Raw genomic sequence first — 21,302 nt, 5'->3', positions numbered from 1 at the left:
TGGCTTTCATAGTAAATAAATAAATCTTAAAAAAAAAAAAGAAAGAAGGAAGGAAGGAAGGAAAGAATGACTATGAGAGACCCAAGATAACATGAAGCTCCTATGGACCTTAAGTCGCTGAATGTGAATCTTCCTGCTGGGCGGCCCTGGAGCCAGACTGCCAGGCTCCCATGCCTGCTCCACCACTCAGCAGCTGCGTGACCTTGTCCCAGAGTCTGGAGGAATCAGCCGCTAAGTCCACCTCTGCACTCTTTGTTGGTTCACCCTCTATTCTCTCCTGTGTCTCATTTGTGCATCCAAGTCCAGGCGAGCATGCCTGAAGGGCCTGGATTCCTCCCCCACCCCCATCCCTGACCAGGGCTGTGAGTGACTGGGATCCTGTTGGTATGGGGAGGGACAATGGCTGCCCAGAACTTTTTAAATTAATAGCAACAGAAATACAAGCCACATAGAATTAAACAAGCCTGTTTTGGCTAAATTAAATAATCCATCACAAAGCAGAGTAAAGCATGCCCCAAAACAACAAGTGACAGTTTGTCCACTTGTATCTGTGCATCTGCCTATGCGTGGCTCTCATTCTCCCACAGGGGTACACGTGCTAGAGGCCACGGCCATCAGAAACTCAGAACCAGACTGAGGTCAGCAGACACTCCAAGGTTTTCTACTCTTGTATGTTTGTGGCTTTTTGAGGTCATCTAAGGTATTATTCACACACCTGAGAGCAGAGGCTGGAAGTTAGCACTTCAGTTGGAAAGATAAAGGCAGCTGTAACACAGCCGACAGAGTTCTCATCTCCTAGGAAACGGAGTGACTACAAGGAGAAGGTGAATGGAATCCAGGAGGGAAAACCTAGCACAGCAGAATGCAGGCTGTCTGAACCTTTGATCCTGCTCCACCCAGGCCAGCTTTGAAACAAGCTGAGGCGCTGGAATCTTCAGGGGCAGAAGTACTGCACCTGCATAAACAGACTTCTTGCTTCCTCCTAAACCCATCAAAAGCCGACTCTTTGTTAAAGGGGATGCTCATGTTTCTGAATTCATATTTTCCCTGTCAAAAGAGTGATTTCTTATTATTCTGGTGCCACTTGAGACAAGAGGTAAAATTCCTAGATCTATTAGGAGAAATAGCATAGTTCCAAGAAAGAAAAGAAACTAGGACATGTTAGATTCAGAGGAAGTGAACAGAAACAGAGCCTGAACCAAAATGCTGCTGACTAGAACCAGAAGGTAGCAGAAAAGAAGAAACGTGAAAAAAACAGTATGATTCCTGGAGAAACAATACTGAATCTACAGAACCTTCTGGAAAAGGAACATAGGGTGGATGGATGGATGGATGGACAGACAGACAGACAGGTAATCATGCAAAAAATTAGTCCTGGGCTCTCCACACTGGACAGTCACTCCACCAGGGAGGAGAGCTGATGAAGGGACTCAGTGTGTTTATTAGAGGGACAACCTTTGTTCCAAATACGCACCACCTCAGTTTGCAAGCTAGTGGGAGGACTTTCAAGGAGAAAGGGCAGTTGGGGGGAGGGGGGTGGGGAAGCCACAGGAAACAAAATGGGTCCTGAAATTCTTAGGCAAACGGTAAGTCAAAACACTAGTCACAGGATAAGTCACAAGAATAGCAGTTAGCTTTTGTTAGTTAAAATGTGAAAAGGAAAGGGAAGGTTAGTGTTTAGACAGATAGATAACTGATAGATGGATGATATTAGAAAGGAAGATAGAAACCGGCCTAGGTGTGTGAAAGGGGCCCAAAGAAAACAGAGCACCTGCGGAAAGGAAGGGATTGGAGCAGCCTTAGAAGCAGTTCTGTGTTTTACACTACAAAGTCCTGCCCAAGCCCCAGTCGCTGTGTGGGTGGCCCCGGCCCAGGGGAGTCCCCTCTGCCTGAAACAAGAGGGCTACCCTAAAACCTTGGGAAGAATTTCACCTATTTCACACCCACCAAACCCTCTGTCCCTGAGAAGAGGGTTGAAGGGAAGGAGAAACAGTGGGAAGAATTGGACCCCATTCTCTCTCTCTTTTTTTTTTTTTTTTTTTTGACAGGCAGAGTGAGACAGTGTGAGAGAGAGAGAGGTCTTCCTTTTTCCATTGGTTCACTCCCCAAATGGCCGCTACAGCTGGCGCTGTGCCTATCTGAAGCCAGGAGCCAGGTACTCCCTCCTGGTCTCCCATGCAGGTGTAGGGCGGGGAGTTGGGGCTTGACTGTAAGAAGTCACGTGAAGGCCGGCGCCGCGGCTCACTAGGCTAATCCTCCGCCTAGCGGCGCCGGCACACCGGGTTCTAGTCCCGGTCGGGGCGCCGGATTCTGTCCCGGTTGCCCCTCTTCCAGGCCAGCTCTCTGCTGTGGCCAGGGAGTGCAGTGGAGGATGGCCCAAGTGCTTGGGCCCTGCACCCCATGGGAGACCAGGAGAAGCACCTGGCTCCTGGCTCCTGCCATCGGATCAGCGCGGTGCGCCGGCCGCAGCGCGCCGGCCGCGGTGGCCATTGGAGGGTGAACCAACGGCAAAGGAAGACCTTTCTCTCTGTCTCTCTCTCTCTCACTGTCCACTCTGCCTGTAAAAAAAAAAAAAAAAAAAAAAAAAGAAGTCACATGAAGTAGTGATGGAGTAGCTCTGTATCTTGAAACAAGTAACGCTTACAGGAATCTACACAGATGACAACATGGCACAGAATTATACACACGCCTTGTACCAACATCCGTTTCCTCATTTTACTACTGTACAAGGGCTCTTCAAGAAGTTCACGGAAAATGTGTTATGAAAAAGCTTTTCATGGATTTGAAAAAGTTTTTGCACCAAAAGGAACTTGTGCTTTAATTCCATTTCCATGAACTTTTAAAATATTTCATATTTTAGTTATACGAGGTAGAAACATTGTGGAAAACTGGGGGAAGGGTACAAAGGACCTCCCTCCTATTTTTGTAGCTTCCTGTGAATTTTTAATTATTCTTAAATGAAAGTTTTTACAAAGCAGCCAGGAACAAAAATTATATTACTGATTAAGAAATAAAATTTGTGATAGTGCCTGCATTGTGGCACAGCAGGCTAAGCTGCTGCCTAAGATGCCAGTATCCCATATCACCCATGGTTTGAGTCCCAGCTGCCCCACTTCCAGTCCAGCTCTCTTTCTAATGTGCCTGGGAAGGCAACAGAAGATGGCCCAAGAGTTTGGGTCCATGCACCCCAGATGGAGTTTCTAGCTTCTTGCTCCTGGCTTTGGCCTGGCCCCAGTCTAGGCTGTGGCAACCATTTGGGGAGTGAACCGCAGATGCAATATTTCTCTCTTTCTCTCTCTCTCTGTAACTCTCTCTTTCAAATAGAATAAATAAATCTTACAAAAAATAATGTGTGTGAAAGATGATTCCTCAACAGTGACAAAGTCAGGAAATAGCGAGATGGAATCTTCAGTATGCTGAGACAACTATTAATCTAGGACCGTATGCCCATGGAAACTCTTGGAAGAATCAAAGTGAATTAAAGATACGTTCTGTCGGTTATGTCCCATCAGCCTTTTGGTGCCACACTCCATTCTCTTCCTGGGTGCTACCTACAGAGGTGGCAGCCCTCTACTTGGCATCGTGGCTGCCCTCAGATCCCTGGTGAAGCCCAGGATCATCAAAAAGAGGACCAAGAGGTTCATCCAGCAGCAGTCAGACTGATTTGTCAGATTAAATGTAGCTGGTGGGTAGGGCCGGTGCCGCGGCTCACTAGGCTAATCCTCCACCTTTCGGTGCCAGCACACCGGGTTCTAGTCCCGGTTGGGGCGCCGGATTCTGTCCCGGTTGCCCCTCTTCCAGGCCAGCTCTCTGCTGTGGCCAGGGAGTGCAGCAGAGGATGGCCCAAGTGCTTGGGCCCTGCACCCCATGGGAGACCAGGAGAAGTACCTGGCTCCTGGCTTCGGATCAGCGCGGTGCGCCGGCTGCAGGGCACCGGCCGCAGCGGCCATTGGAGGGTGAACCAATGGGAAAAGGAAGACCTTTCTCTCTTTCTCTCTCACTATCCACTCTGCCTGTCAAAAAAAAAAAAGTAGCTGGTGGGAACCGTGAGGTATTTGACAACAAGATGTGCAGAAGGTTCAAGGGCCAGATCTTAATGCCCAGGATTAGTTACAGAACAACAAGAAAGCCCATGCTGCCCAGTGAAGTTCCCAGGCCACAGTGGCAAGGAGCTGGAGGCGCTGCTGATGTGTACAAACCTTTCTGTGGGGAGATTGCTCACAGTGTTCCCTCCAGGAACCGCAAAGCCAGTGAGGAGAGAGCAGCGTGTGAGGAGAGAGCGGCCCAGCTGCCCATCAGAGCTTCCAATCCCAGTGCCAGGCTGCACAGCAAAGAAAACGAATAGACAGCTTGGGTGCACGTTTTATTTGTGTTTAAATAAAACCTTGAAAGCTAAAACAGATACATTCTGTCAAACAGAAACGATCTCTTTAATACTAAATAACCTCTTTAATAACTAATAGTTGCATTTCAGGGAGAATCAAAAGACCTCATAGAGGTCTAAGATATAAGAAGAAATGGTTAGCAAATAACTCAATCAAATTATCAGTAAACCTAAATATTGTTCAACTTTTCAGGACAAATAGAAATAGGGTACATAATCTCAAAACAACTAGATGGGTAAAAATAAAGTGAAGGGGAAAAAGCAGAATGAATCTTTTAAAGTATAAGGGACGGGAATAGGAGATATTTAGCCTAGTGGTTAAGATGCCGTGCTCCACATCAGAGTATCTGAGTTTGATTCCTACCTCTAGCTCCTGGCTCCAGCTTCCTGCTAATGTAGACCCTGGGAGGCAGTGATGATCGCTCAGGTAACTGGGCTCCTGCTACCCACACGGGACACCTGGTTAGCATTCCAGCTCCCAGCTTCAGCCTTGGCCCAGACCTGGCTGCTGTGGACATTTTGGAAGTGGATGAGCAGATGAGACATCTTTCCGTGTTTGTGTGTCTATCTGTTTCTCTTCTCTCTCAAATCAGTAAATAAAATTCTTACAAATAAATGAAATACAAGAAAGGATAAAAGAAACAAAAAAGAAAAATAGGGTAACAGAAACTATACAATAGGTAATAGAAATACATTTGAATGTAATTCTAAATAGTATAAATTCAGTTTTGAAGAAAAATTGGTTTCAGAAATTAAAAAAGAAGCCATTTGCAGGAGACATACCTCAAACATAAGGCACGAGGAGTTGAAAATGAAAGGATGTGGGGGACGCTTCAACAGAAAAATAGGACATATGATATATTAATGTCAGACAAAACAGACATGAAGGTGAAACTAAACGTACAGATATCCTGTCAACGTAAAGGAGAAATCTCTAAGGGAACAGTAACGAAAGTGGAATAGTGACCTCTGAAGTCAGGGAATTCACATTCTGTGGGAAGTTCAAATGTGGGCTGAGGACTATTTGGAGGGGATGTCAGGAAGGGTATTAAGACACCAGAGAACTAGGACCCAACGATCATACAGTTTCTCACGGTCATGAAAAGCCTAATCTTTTATCCCATTTTTTCCATTGTCTTTCAAATGTTAAGAGCTTGTAAGACTTCAAATTTATACATTTAGATGTATGGTTGCTTACTATGAAATTTTAAATGCACATTTATGTCTGCAAAAATATACCAGACAATTGTTTTCTTCTCTAATTACACACAATATGCTATTTCCCTGTAGCCTGTTGAAATTTCATTCTTTCATGACTAGAAGCTTTTCCAACCAGCCAGACACTAGAAAGAAAGCTCTGACATTGCCTTCTGATAATGAACTCTCATTTCATTAAAAGGTCTGTTGCACATGTGTGTATGTGCAAGGGTGTGGTTATGTGTATATTAGAGTATATGCATATATACACACACATACACACACAGAGGCATGTACATTTTCCAATCATTTCTCTGACACAATTGAGAACACCTCCAAAGGGAAACTTTTAATGTCCTGTATTGTCTAACTTAAGCAACAACAGTTAGTTGTCTAAGTTACTAACAGATATCCAAAGAAATAAAACAATGTGAGGCCTTCTGAACAGGCAGTACCCTTTGAGGGTGGGGTGGGTAGCAACTGCTGGCAGTGATACTTAGCTGTTCTTTTACAATACAGAGCGTTAGGTTTTTTAACTGCTGGAACAAGATCTATCCAAAAACCTCAATGATTTTCCTGGGAAATATCTGGGCCTGGGAGGGGATACAGGCAGCCCAACTTGCTCCAAGATACTCCAAGGCTGGGGCCAAAGAGCTATCTCTTACAACCCCTCCAGAGAGTTCTGAATCACACCAATTTCTGAGAAACATGATTTTAGCATTAAAGAAGTATGACCTTTTTTTATGCTTTGAAATATCAATTTTGGATCAGATATTTGGCACAGCAATCCCATATGGGAGTGCCTGGGTTCAAGTCCTGGCTCCGCTTTCAAGTTCAACTTCTTGCTAATACACACCCTAGGAGGCAGCAGGTGATGGCTCAAGTACTTGAGTCCATGCCACTCATGTGAGACCTGGACTGACTTCCTGACTCCTGGCTTCACCCTCACCAAGTCCCTGGTGTTGCAGACATTTGGGATGTGAACCAGCAGACGAGAGATTTCTCTGTCTCCATTTCTCTGCCTCTTAAATAAAACAAACAAATAAGAATTAAAATATCAATTTCTCCAGAGCTTGATTGTTTTCTTTCACTAGACACATGGAGATTATAGAGATTTTGGAGGTGGTATCCTCATGTGTTTATTTTTTGGGAAATCCTCTTGAGGTTGTATTTCCCATCACATCTCACTTGTTGTCATTTACTTTGAAGGAGATCATGCTGTTTTTCCACTATGGTGGCCTTAGACCACCATAGAGTGTAGCACAAAGAAAAGACAAAAATGATCATGGTTAGTGGTTGCGATTTCTACCATCTCAAAGGAGAATTTAGCAACAGAATCAAGAAGATAAACCAAGACAGCAAGAAGCTTATCATAGATACAGTTACTGGAAGGAGGAAACAGGAATAATTAATTTCAGCTCCTGTAGTCTTTTACAGAGTGAATGGTCTATTGTAATATAATTTGAAAATTTTATTTTAAAATTATTTTTAGATGATAATAATAGAGAAAATTGGTAGAAAAAGTAAATGTAGATTTTAGCAAAAGGAGATAACAGAGCAGAAACTGGCTAACTTTGTTCTGTCTTCAAAAAGTTACAGAATTTAAAGCCGGCGCCGTGGCTCAATAGGCTAATCCTCCACCTTGCGGCGCCGGCACACCGGGTTCTAGTCCCGGTTGGGGCGCCGGATTCTGTCCCGGTTGCCCCTCTTCCAGGCCAGCTCTCTGCTATGGCCAGGGAGTGCAGTGGAGGATGGCCCAGGTGCTTGGGCCCTGCACCCCATGGGAGACCAGGAAAAGCACCTGGCTCCTGGCTCCTGCCATCAGATCAGCGCGGTGCGCCGGCTGCAGCGGCGGCCATTGGAGGGTGAACCAACGGCAAAGGAAGACCTTTCTCTCTCTGTCTCTCTCTCTCACTGTCCACTCTGCCTGTCAAAAAGAAAAAAAAAAAAAAAAAAAAAAAAGTTACAGAATTTAATATTTTTCCAGAGGTGCAAAAGTAAATATCCTCTACTACACAGAATCTCATCAGATGCAAAGAAAATGGCTGAGCTCAATCTGGCTTAAGAATTCATTATATAAAAATCACATAATAATTCATTATTTACCTATACTGTAAATGTCCTATAGATTGAAACTCTGAGAAATAATTGTGTTCCTCTTGTATATTCTTCACATGTCTTTAACACTGCTGACCATGTAATAGATGTTAAAAATATATATTGGGGGGTGGGGCCAGCGCTGTAGTGCAGTAGGTTAATCCTCTGCCTGAGGTGCCAACATCCCAAATGGGTGCTGGTTCTAGTCCCAGCTGCTCCTCTTCCAATCCAGCTCTCTGCTATGGCCTGGGAAAGTAGTAGAATATGGCCCAAGTCCTTGGGCCCCTGCACCTGCGTGGGAGACCCAGAAGCAGCTCCTGGCTCCTGGCTTCAGATCGGCGCAGCTCTGGCCGTTGCAGCCATTTGGGGAGTGAACCATCGGAAGGAAGACCTTTCTCTCTGTCTCTCCCTTTCACTGTAACTCTACCTCTCAAATAAATAAATAAAATATTTAAATATTTATATAGGTCAAATAACTGCTTTTATTTTAATTTTTTAAAAGTTTTATTTATTTATTTGAAAGGCAAAGTCACAGAGAGGCAGAGAGAAAGAGATCTTCCATCTGCTGGTTCACTCTCAAAATGGCTGCAACAGCTGGAGCTGGTCCAATCCAAAGCCAGGAGCCAGGAGCCTCCTCTTTCTCCCACACAGCTTCAGGGTCCTAGGGACTTGGGCCATCTTCTACTGCCTTTCCAGGCCATAGCAGAGTTGGGTCAGAAGTGGAGCAGCCAGGACTTGAACTGGCGCCCACATGGGATGCCAGCATTGCAGGTGGCTCAGGCAGCTGCTTTACCCACTCTCCCACAGTGCTGGTCCCAATAATTGCTTTTTAAAAAGAACTCAATGTGAACTCACATATCCCTATGAAACTTCCGTACACTGAGTTAAAGAGAAAACTATTCTGAGAGCAAAAACATCTCATTTGCAGATGGAGACAAATCATTGTTTTCAGATTGTCCAGCTTTATGCGGAAATACAATGGAGCAACGCCTTCAAAGTGAAAGTGACCTGGGACATAGATTTCTGTGTTTCCAACTTATCAGTCTGTAAATCGGATTTAATCAACTCAACATTTAATTGCATTCCTGGAGGAAAAAAATCACATGAGCAGATGATCCAAGAAAATGAAAATGGAAACAAAAAGAGTGAAAGGCAGGGCTGGCATTGTGGTGCAGTGGGTTAAGCCACCACTTGCATGCCCTATCAGAGTGCAGGTTGGAGTCCTGGCTGATCTGCTTCTGATCCAGCTCCCTGCTAAGGCATCTGGGAAAGCAGCAGATGATGTCCCAAGTACCAGGGCTCCCGCCACGCATGTGGGAGATTGGACAGAGTTCTGGGCTCTGGGCTCTTGCCTCAGCCTGGACCAACCATGGCTGTTCTAATAATTTGGGGAGTTGAGTCAATGGAAAGAAAATCTCTTTCTGTGTCTCTCTCCTTCTCTTGCTATCACTCTGCCTCTCAAATAGAACAAATAAATCTTAAGCAGAAAAAAAGATGAAGGTATAGAATCCAAGAAATAACGGTCACACTCAGAAGAGCAATAAAAAGACACTCCCACCCCTGCCTAGGCTGTAGGCTGGGTAGCAGGTATGAATGAAGACAACCAGTTCAAATTAAGCACACAGTAGGAAGACTTAGATACAATTGCTTTTGTAAGAAAATGGATTCACTTCAGCAAATAAGTAAGTGAATTAAGAGGGTGTATGAATTTTTTTTTTTTTAACAGGCAGAGTAGACAGTGGAGAGAGAAAGACAGAGAGAAAGGTCTTCCTTTACCGTTGGTTCACCCCACAATGGCCGCTGCAGCCGGCGCACCACGCTAATCCGAAGCCAGGAGCCAGGTGCTTCTCCTGGTCTCCCATGCGGGTGCAGGGCCCAGGCACTTGGGCCATCCTCCACTGCACTCCTGGGCCACAGCAGAGAGCTGGACTGGAAGAGGGGCAATGGGGACGGAATTCAGAGCCCCGACTGGGACTAGAATCTGGTGTGCCGGCACCGCAGGCGGAGGATTAGCCTAGTGAGCCACGGTGCCGGCTGAGGCTGTATGAACTTAATGATAGAGTGGAAGTGATTGCTTCTCCTGTCTATAAGAAAATAGTAATATAACACAAACTTCCCGAAAAATAGGAAACTCTACAAAAAATCAGTCTATACAAAGAAAATTAAATGGACCATGATCCTGAATAGCATACAGACTCTAATGGATACTAAACCATTTAATATTGGTTTTTGAAATACGTTGTAGATACATGCATTGAGAAGGGTTCTATTTCCTCCTCTATAATCCAAGTATGTTTCTCGGTTCTGCAGAAAATAGTATGTGCACAATTACAGTATTGGAAGTGCCCTTTTTTGGCTTTTAGTCTTTTAAAATCAACTCATACACAAGGCACAGAAGAATTAATTTTAGTTCTAAAACATAATGGAAATGCTATAAACCTTCATGATGTAAGAACTGTGAGACAGGGGACAAAAGGTCTAAAAATGTAGATAGAAGGGGTATAAAAATGTAAAGGTGTATATATTCTCATTTTTTATAATGGAGATTTGAGAGATACTATTTAAAGTTAAATGATCAAGTAAGCACTTAATATAAAGGAATAAAGTAAGCCAGTAGAAGAACTACAGCTAATACAACCAGGGAACTTTGAGAAGGGGCAGACGGGGATGCGCTGGGATTGTACTGGAATGGACCTCTTAGGGACTGAAGTAAGCTTAAGAAAGCAGGCAAGGAAGAAACAAAAAGTATTAACAAATATGGAGAAGGGGAAAGAGTGAGGGTGTGATATGGCTGGAGCAGAGAATCCTTATATATGAGCTCTAGCAAGAGGCTTAGGATATTCGGGAGAGAACTAGGCTTGGAATGCTTGGCGAACATGTGTGAGCCCAGGCTGGTTTCATACAGTAGGTGTTTTAGGAAAACCAACATAGTAGGGCAGTGTAGGACAGGTTATGTGATGAAAACAGTGTCCTCAGAACTGGTAGAAACGATCCGAAAGAGCCATTTGGGGAAGTGGTGTAGTACATGGTGTGGTATTATTAAGCTGTATAATTTTAAAAATGATTTATTGATACATTTGAAAGGGAGAGAGAGAGAGAGAGGTTCACTCCCCAAATGGCCGCAATGGCCAGAGCTAAGCCAATCTGAAGCCAGGAGCTTCTTCCAGGTCTCCCACATGGGTGCAGGGGTCCAGGAACTTGGGCCATTTTGTACTGCTTTCCCAGATTTATTTATTTATTTGAAAGTCAGAGTTTCACAGAGAGAAAAGGAGAGGCAGAGAGAGAAAAAGAGAGAAGAGAGGTAGAGAGAGAGGTCCTCCATCAGCAGGTTCACTTCCCAGTTGGCCACAATGGCCGGAGCTGTGCTGATCCGAAGCCAGGAGCCAGGAGCTTCTTCCAGGTCTCCCACGCGGGTACAGGGGCCCCAGGACTTGGGCCATCTTCCACTGCTTTCCCAGGCCATAGCAGAGAGCTGGATCAGACAGAAGTGGAGCAGCTAGGACTTGAACCGGAGTCCATATGGGATGTTGGCACTGCCAGGCAGCAGTGCCGGCCCCAAGTTTTTAAAAACTATATTTATTTATTTGAGAGGCAGACACGCATACACATGTACAAACATACCACACACACACACACACGCACGCACACACAGAGTCAGAGGGATAGCTCCCATCCACTGTTTTTTTCCCAGATACCTTCAATGGCTGGGACTGGGCCGGCACAAAGCCAGGAACTGGGAATTCAATCCAGGTCTCCCATGTGGGCTGCAGAAACTCAACTATTTGAGCCAACACTACTGCCTCCCAGGGTCTGCATTAGCAGGAAGCTGGAGTTAGGAGTGAAGGAGGGTACTGGACCCTGGCACTCCAATATGAGATAGGGGCGTTTTAACTGCTATGCCAAATGCCTGTCCTGTCACAACATAGCTTTTATTATACCCCTTGGACCTAAATTTCTAAAAAAAAGTAAAGACTCACTCTTGTGGTAGCAATGTATAGGTTATACTGATAGGCTTTGGGTGCTCTGCACGACAGTGAAGGAAGGGGCCAAAAAATGTTTTTTCTAAGCCTCTGAAATCTGTTCCCCACTGGGAACGATCTGCAGATCTCCCCTCTTCCTGTGCAACTTGACATGGGTTACTTCCCTGAGTCTTCCTAAACGCCATCTAAGCGATACGCACTCATGGTTGAAATCCTGGTCATCCTACACATCTTTTGTGAACCAAGGACCCAACACCTCTTCCATTTCTTTTCATCTGAAGTTCTTGCCATTTGATTTTCTTCTATTCCCTCCAAAATTAACAAGTTTTTTTTCTACATGTCAACATTCTTATTAATACAGCTTAATCTGAAAACATCTGACCTCAAATGTGTTCTTTCCATGAAATGAGAGAAAAACATTAAAACTTATTTTGAATATATCAATATTCACTTATTGTGATCTTATCTGTTTGTATCAAAAGGTTTTCTCCTCCCAAAATAAAGTTTCTAACATAAATTCAAGATTCCTTTGAATGAAAAATTTTAAAAACCGATATACCTTCTAAAATAATGAGTTTATAAAACAGCAGCAGAATTGCTAGGTACACATAATGTAACATAGAAGGGTGTTCACTGAAACTATGAAACATGATCGTAACTCTTATGAAAAATTATAACAAGCCCTTTACTTATTTTTAGCTATTTCACAAATACCACAAGAAAAAATTGGACACAACTCTTGAAGAAACAGAAAAGTTTCTTTTTGTCATAAAGCAAACGTGTAAATCTTTCTCTCCTCTCCCATGGCTTCTTCCAACCCTCCTTCACTGCGCTGAAGAGATACTGGGTTCCTCCAGAATTCTGGTTGGGCAGGCGACTTCCAAACACCAGGACTCTCCAGATGGGAGGTTCTGGCACGGGGTTTTCCTGTTCCTGGACTGACGACTTTCCCAGCTTCGACAATGATCTCTGTCAGTTCATGTTTTACAGGCTTTGCTAGTGGAACAGGTGAAGCTTTGGAAATTACAATATCCCCAGCTGTGCACTGCTGAAGGGCATTGTGAGCAAAGCAGGGATTTTTTTTTTTTCTGCTTACTAAACTATTTTAAGAAATGGAGACTGAAAACAAGCCTGGTCACTCTCACTTAAAGTTTTTTGCTTTGCTGCCCCCATCCTCTTCCCCACAATCCATTTGTTTCAGACAGATGAAACAGCTACTGAAATTATGCGTCTGTGGTTACTTCTAGCTACACCGTGCAACCCCCATTTGATTTTCTTTTTAAAATGCCTACCCAAATCTACTGCCTCCTGAGACTGTCTTCTAGAGTCCTGGGTGATTTTATAACTGACTTAAGGTTTTTTTTTCTTTCTTGACTCCTGCTTTTTTTTATTTTTTGGACAGGCAGAGTGGACAGTGAGAGAGAGAATGATCTTCCTTTTGCTGTTGGTTCACCCTCCAATGGCTGCCGCGGCTGGCGCACTGCGCTGATCCGATGGCAGGAGCCAGGTACTTCTCCTGGTCTCCCATGGGGTGCAGGGCCCAAGCACTTGGGCCATCCTCCACTGCACTCCCTGGCCACAGCAGAGAGCTGGCCTGGAAGAGAGGTAACCGGGACAGAATCTGGCGCTCCGACCGGGACTAGAACCCGATGTGCCAGCGCCGCAAGGCGGAGGATTAGCCTAGTGAGCCGCGGCGCCGGCCCTGCTTTTCTTAAAAGAAATAAACTTGAAAAGCATATGGATGACTTGTCTACTTCTGAATATTTTCAGTCTCTTAGGTTCATTTCTGCCTACCACCAGCTTTACCTTTGTTGACTGTGTGCCCAAAGAGCATCGTCTTCAGGCTTGCTCCTCTTGCTGGCTGTCTCACCTTTTCCATTTCTCTATACCTTCTGACTTCAGATTCCAACTGAGTCATTGACCTAGATGTTTCTAGCAGTTTTTCTGCTATGGTACACATTATAGCCCAGAGGAATGCCCAACCTGTGTGTGTGTGTAATTCCCAGTAGACTAGCAGCAAATCTTTCCTTTCCTCTCTGACTCAAGAAAGCCAACTGGAACACAACAAACTGGGAGTGACATTTTTATAGGAATAATCTGCAATCTGCTCTAATTTATGCTTTAAAAATTTATTCTCAACTTTTGGTTTCAGACCAAGGTGGAACAGTGAGTAAAATATGCTTCCTACTAAGAACAGCTAAAAACTCCCGGCATTGGATACGAAATACACAGAAGATGGATGAGTGGAGAGAGAAGGCAATTGGCTGCAGATCTGTGGATCTGAAGAATGGAGGAGTACCCAGTTCTCTGGCTTTTCCTCTTGTCTCATATACCCTGGACCAAGTGCCGGAGAACTGCACAACCCAGGAACACCACAGAAGCAGATTTAAAAACAACACTCTTTCTGACCAAAGGACTAGGAAAGGGGCAACCTAGCAAAGCTGAAGCCAGCGCCATGGCTCACTTGGTTAATCTGGCATCACATATGGGTGCTGGATTCTGTCCCGGTTGCTCCTCTTCCAGTCCAGCTCTCTGCTGTGGCCCGGGAGGGCAGTGGAGGATGGCCCAAGTGCTTGGGCCCTGCACCTGCATGGGAGACCAGGAGGAAGCACCTGGCTCCTGGCTTTGGATCGGTGCAGCGCTGGCTGTGGCGGCCATTTGGGGGGTGAACCAACAGAACGAAGACCTTTCTCTCTGTCTCTCTCTCTCACTGTCTATATCTCTACCTGTAAAACAAACAAACAAACAAAAATGTAGATAATAACTGCCCTATTCCAGCCAAATGCCCCAGAAAAAAGAGGCCTCACCCTATCCCAGTTGGTAAAGGATGAATAGACAGCTCAAACTCTCACCTTATGGTTCAAGACCCTTTCATCCCCTGCTGGGGGAGGTGTCAAAGAAGACTAAGTGGGGTGCTATCCCTGTCCAGTTACAGAGTGGTTTGCACAAAACAGGTAAAAACATGACTCAACTATACGATTGAGTTAAAAAAATCAATCTTAAAAGGTCATATCATATACATGATTCCACTTCTGTAACATTCTTGGAATGACAAAATCCATAGAGGTGGAGAACAGGTTAGTGGTTGCCACTAGAGACGGTGGAGGTGGGAAAAGTGGGTGTGACTGTAAAGGGTTGGTTTCAGGGAGATCCTCGTGGTGACGGAATAGTCCTGTATCTGGATTCTGGTGTGACAAAATGGCACAGAACTATACAGACACATTGTACTGTGTCAGTTTTCTGTTTTTGCTTTTGTACTACAGTTATGTAAGATATAACCGCTGGGAAAAACTGAATGAAGGACTTTTCTGTCTGGTTTTTAAGACTTCCTGTGAATCTTTGATAACTTCAAAGTAACAAGTTAAAAAAAGTTATCCTTCAATCTTGATACTTCAATACTTGATACTTGATGGTCATTAATGCTATAATCTAAATATTCCCAGCTTTCTGGGGTCATGCTGGGATGGGTACCATTCTCGACTCCTTGGCAGCTGGAAATGGCCAAGTGATTTGAGTTGGCCGTTGAAATGCACACATAAGAGACTAGGCTGCCTATGATCTGCCCCACGCCCATAAACTGTCTTTACCACTGAGGAGCCCTGTGCCACTATGGATTCCCCTTCAGCATGGGTTCATGGTTACCTGTAGAGTCCTCACTGACCACAGCAGTGCTGGGCAGGAACTAGAATCTGGGATGTTTGGACACAGCCATTTGGCATGGTACTACATCTATTAAGTCAGTTACTTCTCTACTTCCCATAATGCCTAAAATTGAACCTCCTCAACAGCAGAGGCAAGCCTCTGGCCGCCTCCTCACTGGTTCTACCTGCCCCAGCTCAGGCCTGCCCTCACTGCGCTGATACACCCTCACTGCCTGACCTCCCACCATCTCCACACAAAGGATGCTAGGTCCAGGTTTCCACCTCCATCTAGTTTGCCCTCTTTTATTCCTGGACCTCAGAGCAACATAAGGACACCGACAGTGGTGAGGTGCTGTGCACAGAGGAGCAATGGGAAAAAGCGTACCCATGTACGTGAGGCTGTAGTACATGGCAGGACTTGGTTTGGCAAAAGCAAAACCAAAGAGGAAAAAAGTCAGAAAGAGATAGTTTGCATGTTCTGCATGACTCCACACACTCTGTGCCACCTGACTCCTGGGTGGGCTTTGTTAAGCCCTCCTGTATCCAACACTCCTCCTTTCTTCCCCTCCCCCAACTCCTGACAGGGTTCTAGGTAACCAGTGGCTTCTAGTCTTGGGCAGTTCAGTCTGCCTCAGGCAATCTCTCCCAACTCTCCATTATAATGGAATCCATCCTAGGTACTCTCCCCTTGCTCTCTAGCAAATTTGAAACAAGGAGGCCTAATTCACAAATTGAAACACTATTAGTATCATTCATTTTAAAAAGAGCCTTACAGAAACAACACAGTTAATGATTTCCTGAAAGGAGCAGCCCCTCTGGGGGTTGGTGGTGATGAGGGTGTCACCACAGATAGGCTACTTCCTGTGGGATCAATTTCAAAGTGTCCCCATGAACGGGTCCTACGGGGGTTAATTCTGCCTACAGTAAAATCATAGAACGCCCGGAAAATCCTTGAACTAGCCCTGAAATGGAAAGTCTTCGGCAACATTAGCCAGCCCCAAGCCACCGCTCCGCCCTGAGGCGTACATCTGTGTAACTGCGGGAACCGGCAAGTCTTCAGGTGAGAGGGAAAGGGGAACAGGAGCGGCGCTGGGAAAGCCGAGCGGAGCGCAGGTCTTCATCCTGGACTCCCCGACCTGCGCCTTTTCACCCCTTCCTGCTTGGCAGACCCTGTCATGAGGCCTCCAGTTTCCTCCTGCTCTCAAATATGCTTAGCCTCTTCCTCCCCATTTCCTGTTCTTTTAGCAGGTAAAGTGAAGGCCGATTTTTGAATGAATAGGAGTGGGTAGATAGGGGGTGTTGAAGAGTATTCCTACCTGGTTATACAACCAGGTTATAAAAGTGCATTTCATTAGTGTAGAATGCAAACCGCAGACAATTTTCCAGATGCCTCAAGGGGTTTTTGTTGTTTTCAATTGCAAGGAATTGTGGCAATCAGCTAAAAAATGTACTACTATCCTGGGTTACTTAATGGTACACAGATATGTTTTTTAAAAAATTGTTTTTGTTTTTTATACATGCTATAAAATTAAATTTGTTTCAAGCGCAGAATTACACTATTTTTAGTGCACCAGGAGTTGTGAAACCACTACCACAGTCCAATGTTAGCACACTGCTAATGCTAGAAACAGATCTCTTGGGCCCCTTCAGTCATGCCCCCACTCCTACCCTGGCTCTGTAACTGATAGTCTGTATAGAGTTGCCTTTTTCCAGACATTTCATATAAACGGAATCATACAATTCATGCTCTTTGGAATCTGGCTTCTTCCCTTAGCTTACAAGTATTTGTTTTGAGATTCATTTATTTATTTGAAAGGCAGCTACAGAGAGGGACACACACACACAGGGCAGGAGTGCTTCCATCTGCTGGTTCACTCCTCAAATGGCCACAGGAGCCTCCGCGTGGATGGCAGGGGCCCAAGCACTTGAGCCATCTTCCATTGCTTTCCCAGGCACATTAACAGGGAGCTGGATCAGAAGAGCAGTTGGGAGTGGAACCAGCACTCATATGGGATGTCAGCGCAGCAGTGCCCGCCTCAGCTTTCTGTATGTGAGGTTCCTCTCTGTTGCACCATCTACAAAGACTTTGCTCCTTTTTGGTGAATAGTAGTCTACTGCATAAATACACATTTTGTTTATCTACTCCGCAGTTCCTAGACATTTGAATTGTTTCCACTTTGTGACTCTTAGAAAATGTATGTGCAAGTTGTTTTGTGAATGTATTTTCAACTCTCTGGGGTCTATATCTAGATGTGCAATTGTTGGGTCATATGGGACTTTTGTGTATAGTTTTTAAATAATCTGACAAATTTTCTTAAGTGGCTTCACCATTTTACATTGTCACAGTGTATGAGGGTTCTAATTTCTCATCTCTTCACCAACACTTATTGTCTTTTTTAACACAGCCCTTGCAGTGGGCGTGAAGAGCTTTCCCATGGTTGTTTTTAATTTGCATTTCCCTAGTGACTAATGTTGAATATCTTTTTATGTAAATATTGATCATTTAAATAAGTTCTTTGGTAAAATGTCCTTTTCCTCATTTCTATTGGATTATTAGTCTTCGCATTCAGTAGTAGGAATTCTTTATACACATATAAATTCTTTATATACATATATTCCTATATATGATTTGCAAATCTTTCCTCCCAAGTATATTTTTGGACACAGGCTTTCTGAAGATCACATCTTTATTTCAAAGAGAATTTTTCTTGTGGAACATTACCAGGCTAGTCATAACAGACTGTGTTTCAAAAAACAAGTACTTTTAAAAAAATTCTGCCTTTTAACTTTCATTTTAGAATACTACTTGGAAGATGTAGATAAACACAAAATAGAATATTAAAATTCCAGAAAAATCTCCTGCTAAATTTTGCCAATTTTTTTTTTGGGTTACATGACCATATTTAAAACTTTTCAATGGGTCCATTTAAATAATAGAAATCTCTTAGTATTTGTTATTGGCTGGCAAGGCCTAAGATACAAATCTCTTAACAAGTAGAAATCCAATTACTAAAACCACGGTTGGCTGTGCCAGGAGCGAGTGAAGAAGCAGCGTTTGGTCTTCAGGGCAGGCGATGGCTGGGTACTGGAATTGGTACTAAGGAGGGGTGCGTCCCAAAGGGGGCGCCCTGGAAGACGCCCCACGGGGTGCAGAGCCGAGTACACTTTTCGAAGCAGTCCCCGTTCTGCAGGGATCCCGGCGATTCCAGTCCCCCGAGGCCCGGCGGTGGCCTCTCCTCTCACCGCCCACCCCGGGTCGCCCGGCGCAGGGCTCCGCAGGGCGGGACGCGGATCCGCCGACAGCCCTCCGGCTGCAACCCTCCGTGGAGCGGTGAGGGCACCTCTGTTTCCTCCCACCCCGTGACCTGCTCGACGTGAAACGGCCCGAGTTTTATTTTTACTTGCTGCGGCAGCATCTTTTGTCCGTACGCAGGTTCAAAGGGGGGGCGGGGAGAGAGACCGCTCGGCCGGGACGAACCCCACGCAGCCCCAGCCACCTGAGGGTCGGGCTGCGGGCGGCAGCCACGCCGAGACGCCAGAACCTCCCAGGCCCGGAGGGAAGCGCGGCGGCCCCGAGGTGGGCTCGCCGCAGGGGAGGGGGCCGGCGCATCCGGGTGAGCGCGCGGCGCCCCCGCCGTGCCCGAGCAGCCTCCCCAGCGCAGCCGCACGGGCCGCCGCGCCGAGCACGCGGCGCGCTGTGTGGACCGCGCCTGAGCGGCCTGCGGGGCGGCCCTGTGGCCCCGGCACGCCGCGCTGAGGCGGCCCAGAGCTAGCGGCAGCGGCGGCGGCGGCATGCCGGGCGGCCCAGACTAGCGCGCCGAGCCCGCGAGGCCCGGCGCGGAGGCGGGAGCGGGCGCGGCGGAGGCGGGGCCCGCGGCGGGCCCGCCCGCCCGCCGGGGGAGCCGCCGGCAGTGGCCGAGGAGGCGGCGCGGCGGACGGCGGCCCGAGAGTAGCGCCCGCGCTGCGGCCCGCGGGACCGCGCCGCGACCGCCCGGGCCGGCCCCGAGGAGCGCTCGCCGCCGCCGCCGCTGCCGCCGCCGCCGCCGCCGCAGCCGCGCGCGAAGCGAGGTGAGTGTCCGCCTGCTCCCGGGCCGTCCCGGAGCCGCGGCTTGCGCGGGGCCGGAGGAGGAGGTGGAGGCGGCGAAGGCGAAGGAGGCCCGACCGCGTCCGCGTCCCCGGTCCCTTTGTGGCCGGCGCTGCCGGGGGCCGGGGCGCGAGCGCGCTCGGCGCGGGGTCCGGGTCGGGGACTCCGGGGCCGCTGGACACGCGGCGTCTGTGGTTGGCAGCTGCGGCGAGCAGCGAGTTTCCGTCCTAGTTTGACATTGAGTTAGAACCGTTTTTCTTTAGAAGACGGAAGTTTGTTTTATTGACAAAAATATCGCTAAATATGGCTTCTTGGTTCGGCCGTGTGTGGTACTTGGAGCCGCGGTGCCAGCCCGACCCTCGGCGGTCGGCGCGCCGGGGGAGGGGAGGACTCGCCGGCTGCCGAGGGAGGGGGCTTCCCGGGCGCTGCCCCCGACGGGGACCCGGCCCTGAATGAGCAAAGGTGTGTGGCTGGGAAGTAGCGGACTTGAGATCCTGTGGCAGCCCTACCTGGAAGAATGAATGAATGAAAATGTCATTTCCTCACCCTAGACTCCTACTTAAATATTCAAATTGTGACCATTTGCATCGTCATTGCCTGTCTCACCTGGCTACCTTTCTAAGTGAGGGTCCTGTCCCCCTTCCCCTCCAGTTTATGACCTTGGCCTAATTCTCACTGAGCAACCAACCCTTAAACCAAACTCGGTTATTATTATTATTTTTTTGCAAGTGTGGGCAATAGAGTAGCTTTTGTGATTGTGAACTGTTGCTGGCGGGCAGAGAATGTCACCTTAATCATACCTTGTGTGTAGCACACTGCTATATAATCCTGTCCAGAACCCTGGGAGCTAGGAGGTCTCGTCCTCATTTCACAGATGAAGAAGTTGCCCTGAGAAGTTCTAACTTTCTAGATCACTGGCTAAGCGGCCCAATTGGGATTCCGCCGTGGACCCTGTTAGTCTAGTGCCCTTTACCTCACATCTCTGTCTACCCCGGGACTGACCAGTGTGGTAACCGCAAACCACATGTGGCTATTTAAATTAAATTTTAAAAAATCAACTCTTCAGTCACACCAGCCGCAGTTCTAAGTGTTCAGCAGCCAAATACGTTGAGTGGTTACAGTTGAACAGAGGTGATCTGTGCCATACGTCCATTTATCCGTTAGATAACCTTTGAATGTTCTGTCAATAAGGCACAATTTTCAGTCCTGGATGAACTGTGATGCGGAAAAGAGACAAAATATCTTTGCCTTCATGGAGTTTGCATGTTACATGTTAGTTTGAGGACGTTTCCGTGGTACATCAGAGCCTTGCTGTTCCAGGTGTGGTTCATGGACCAGCAATATCCTCATCACCTGGGCGTCTGGAAGAACTTCAGAATCTCAGGCCCCACCCCGCACCAACTGAATTAATACTACTATGTCCAGATTCCTTGTTGTTTGTGTGCACTTTAAAATGGAGACACGTTTATTCAGATGTTTGTGATAACTCAATGTAATGATGGTTAGTTTGGAACTTCTTTTAAGCAGCAGGCTGCAGGACTCTTGGGAGCACTCTAAAGTTATGCAAATACTTGTTAAATGCCTGGCTTCCTCCATGGAATTTAAACTTTATGAGACCAGAGATTGTGGCTTCCTTTTCCAGCTATGTATCCCTGGAGACTTTATGTGTCTGGAAAGCATTAGGCACTTAATAAATGCTTGTTGAGTGAAATAAGGAGAAAACTAGGATAGTCACAATTTGTTAATTCCAAGGAATCACAAGGGAGGTAGTTCTCATGGCATCAGGTGAGAGCATGGGACCCAAGTCAAAATGAAGAGAGATCTTTCTGTAGCCTTTTCATGGAAGCCTCACCTTGGCTGGAGTTTTGCTTCTGGCTCACTTCCATGCCATACTTCTCTTTTTAATAATATAAAATATT

General features: G+C 46.4%; 1 protein-coding gene across 6 annotated transcripts in view; it reads left to right on the top strand.

The window, feature by feature from the left end:
* The first annotated feature begins 18,418 nt into the window (after nucleotides 1-18,418).
* Nucleotides 18,419-21,302, top strand: part of GALNT1 (polypeptide N-acetylgalactosaminyltransferase 1) — a 150,302-nt gene continuing 147,418 nt past the window's right edge. For 2 of the 6 annotated variants that reach the window (XM_089305805.1, XM_051851986.3), the window contains exon 1: nucleotides 19,225-19,367. The gene's annotated coding sequence lies outside the window, so the exon portion shown is untranslated. Of the gene's footprint in view, nucleotides 18,631-19,222; nucleotides 19,368-21,302 lie in introns of those variants that run through there. The other 4 variants (XM_051851988.2, XM_051851985.3, XM_051851987.3 and 1 more) reach the window with 4 other exon arrangements.

Source organism: Oryctolagus cuniculus, chromosome 10 (genome assembly GCF_051225735.1).
Source record: "Oryctolagus cuniculus isolate XC-2025 breed Fujian yellow rabbit chromosome 10, ASM5122573v1, whole genome shotgun sequence".
Taxonomy (NCBI): Eukaryota; Metazoa; Chordata; class Mammalia; order Lagomorpha; family Leporidae; genus Oryctolagus; species Oryctolagus cuniculus.
This window is presented reverse-complemented; position numbering and strand designations above follow the sequence as displayed.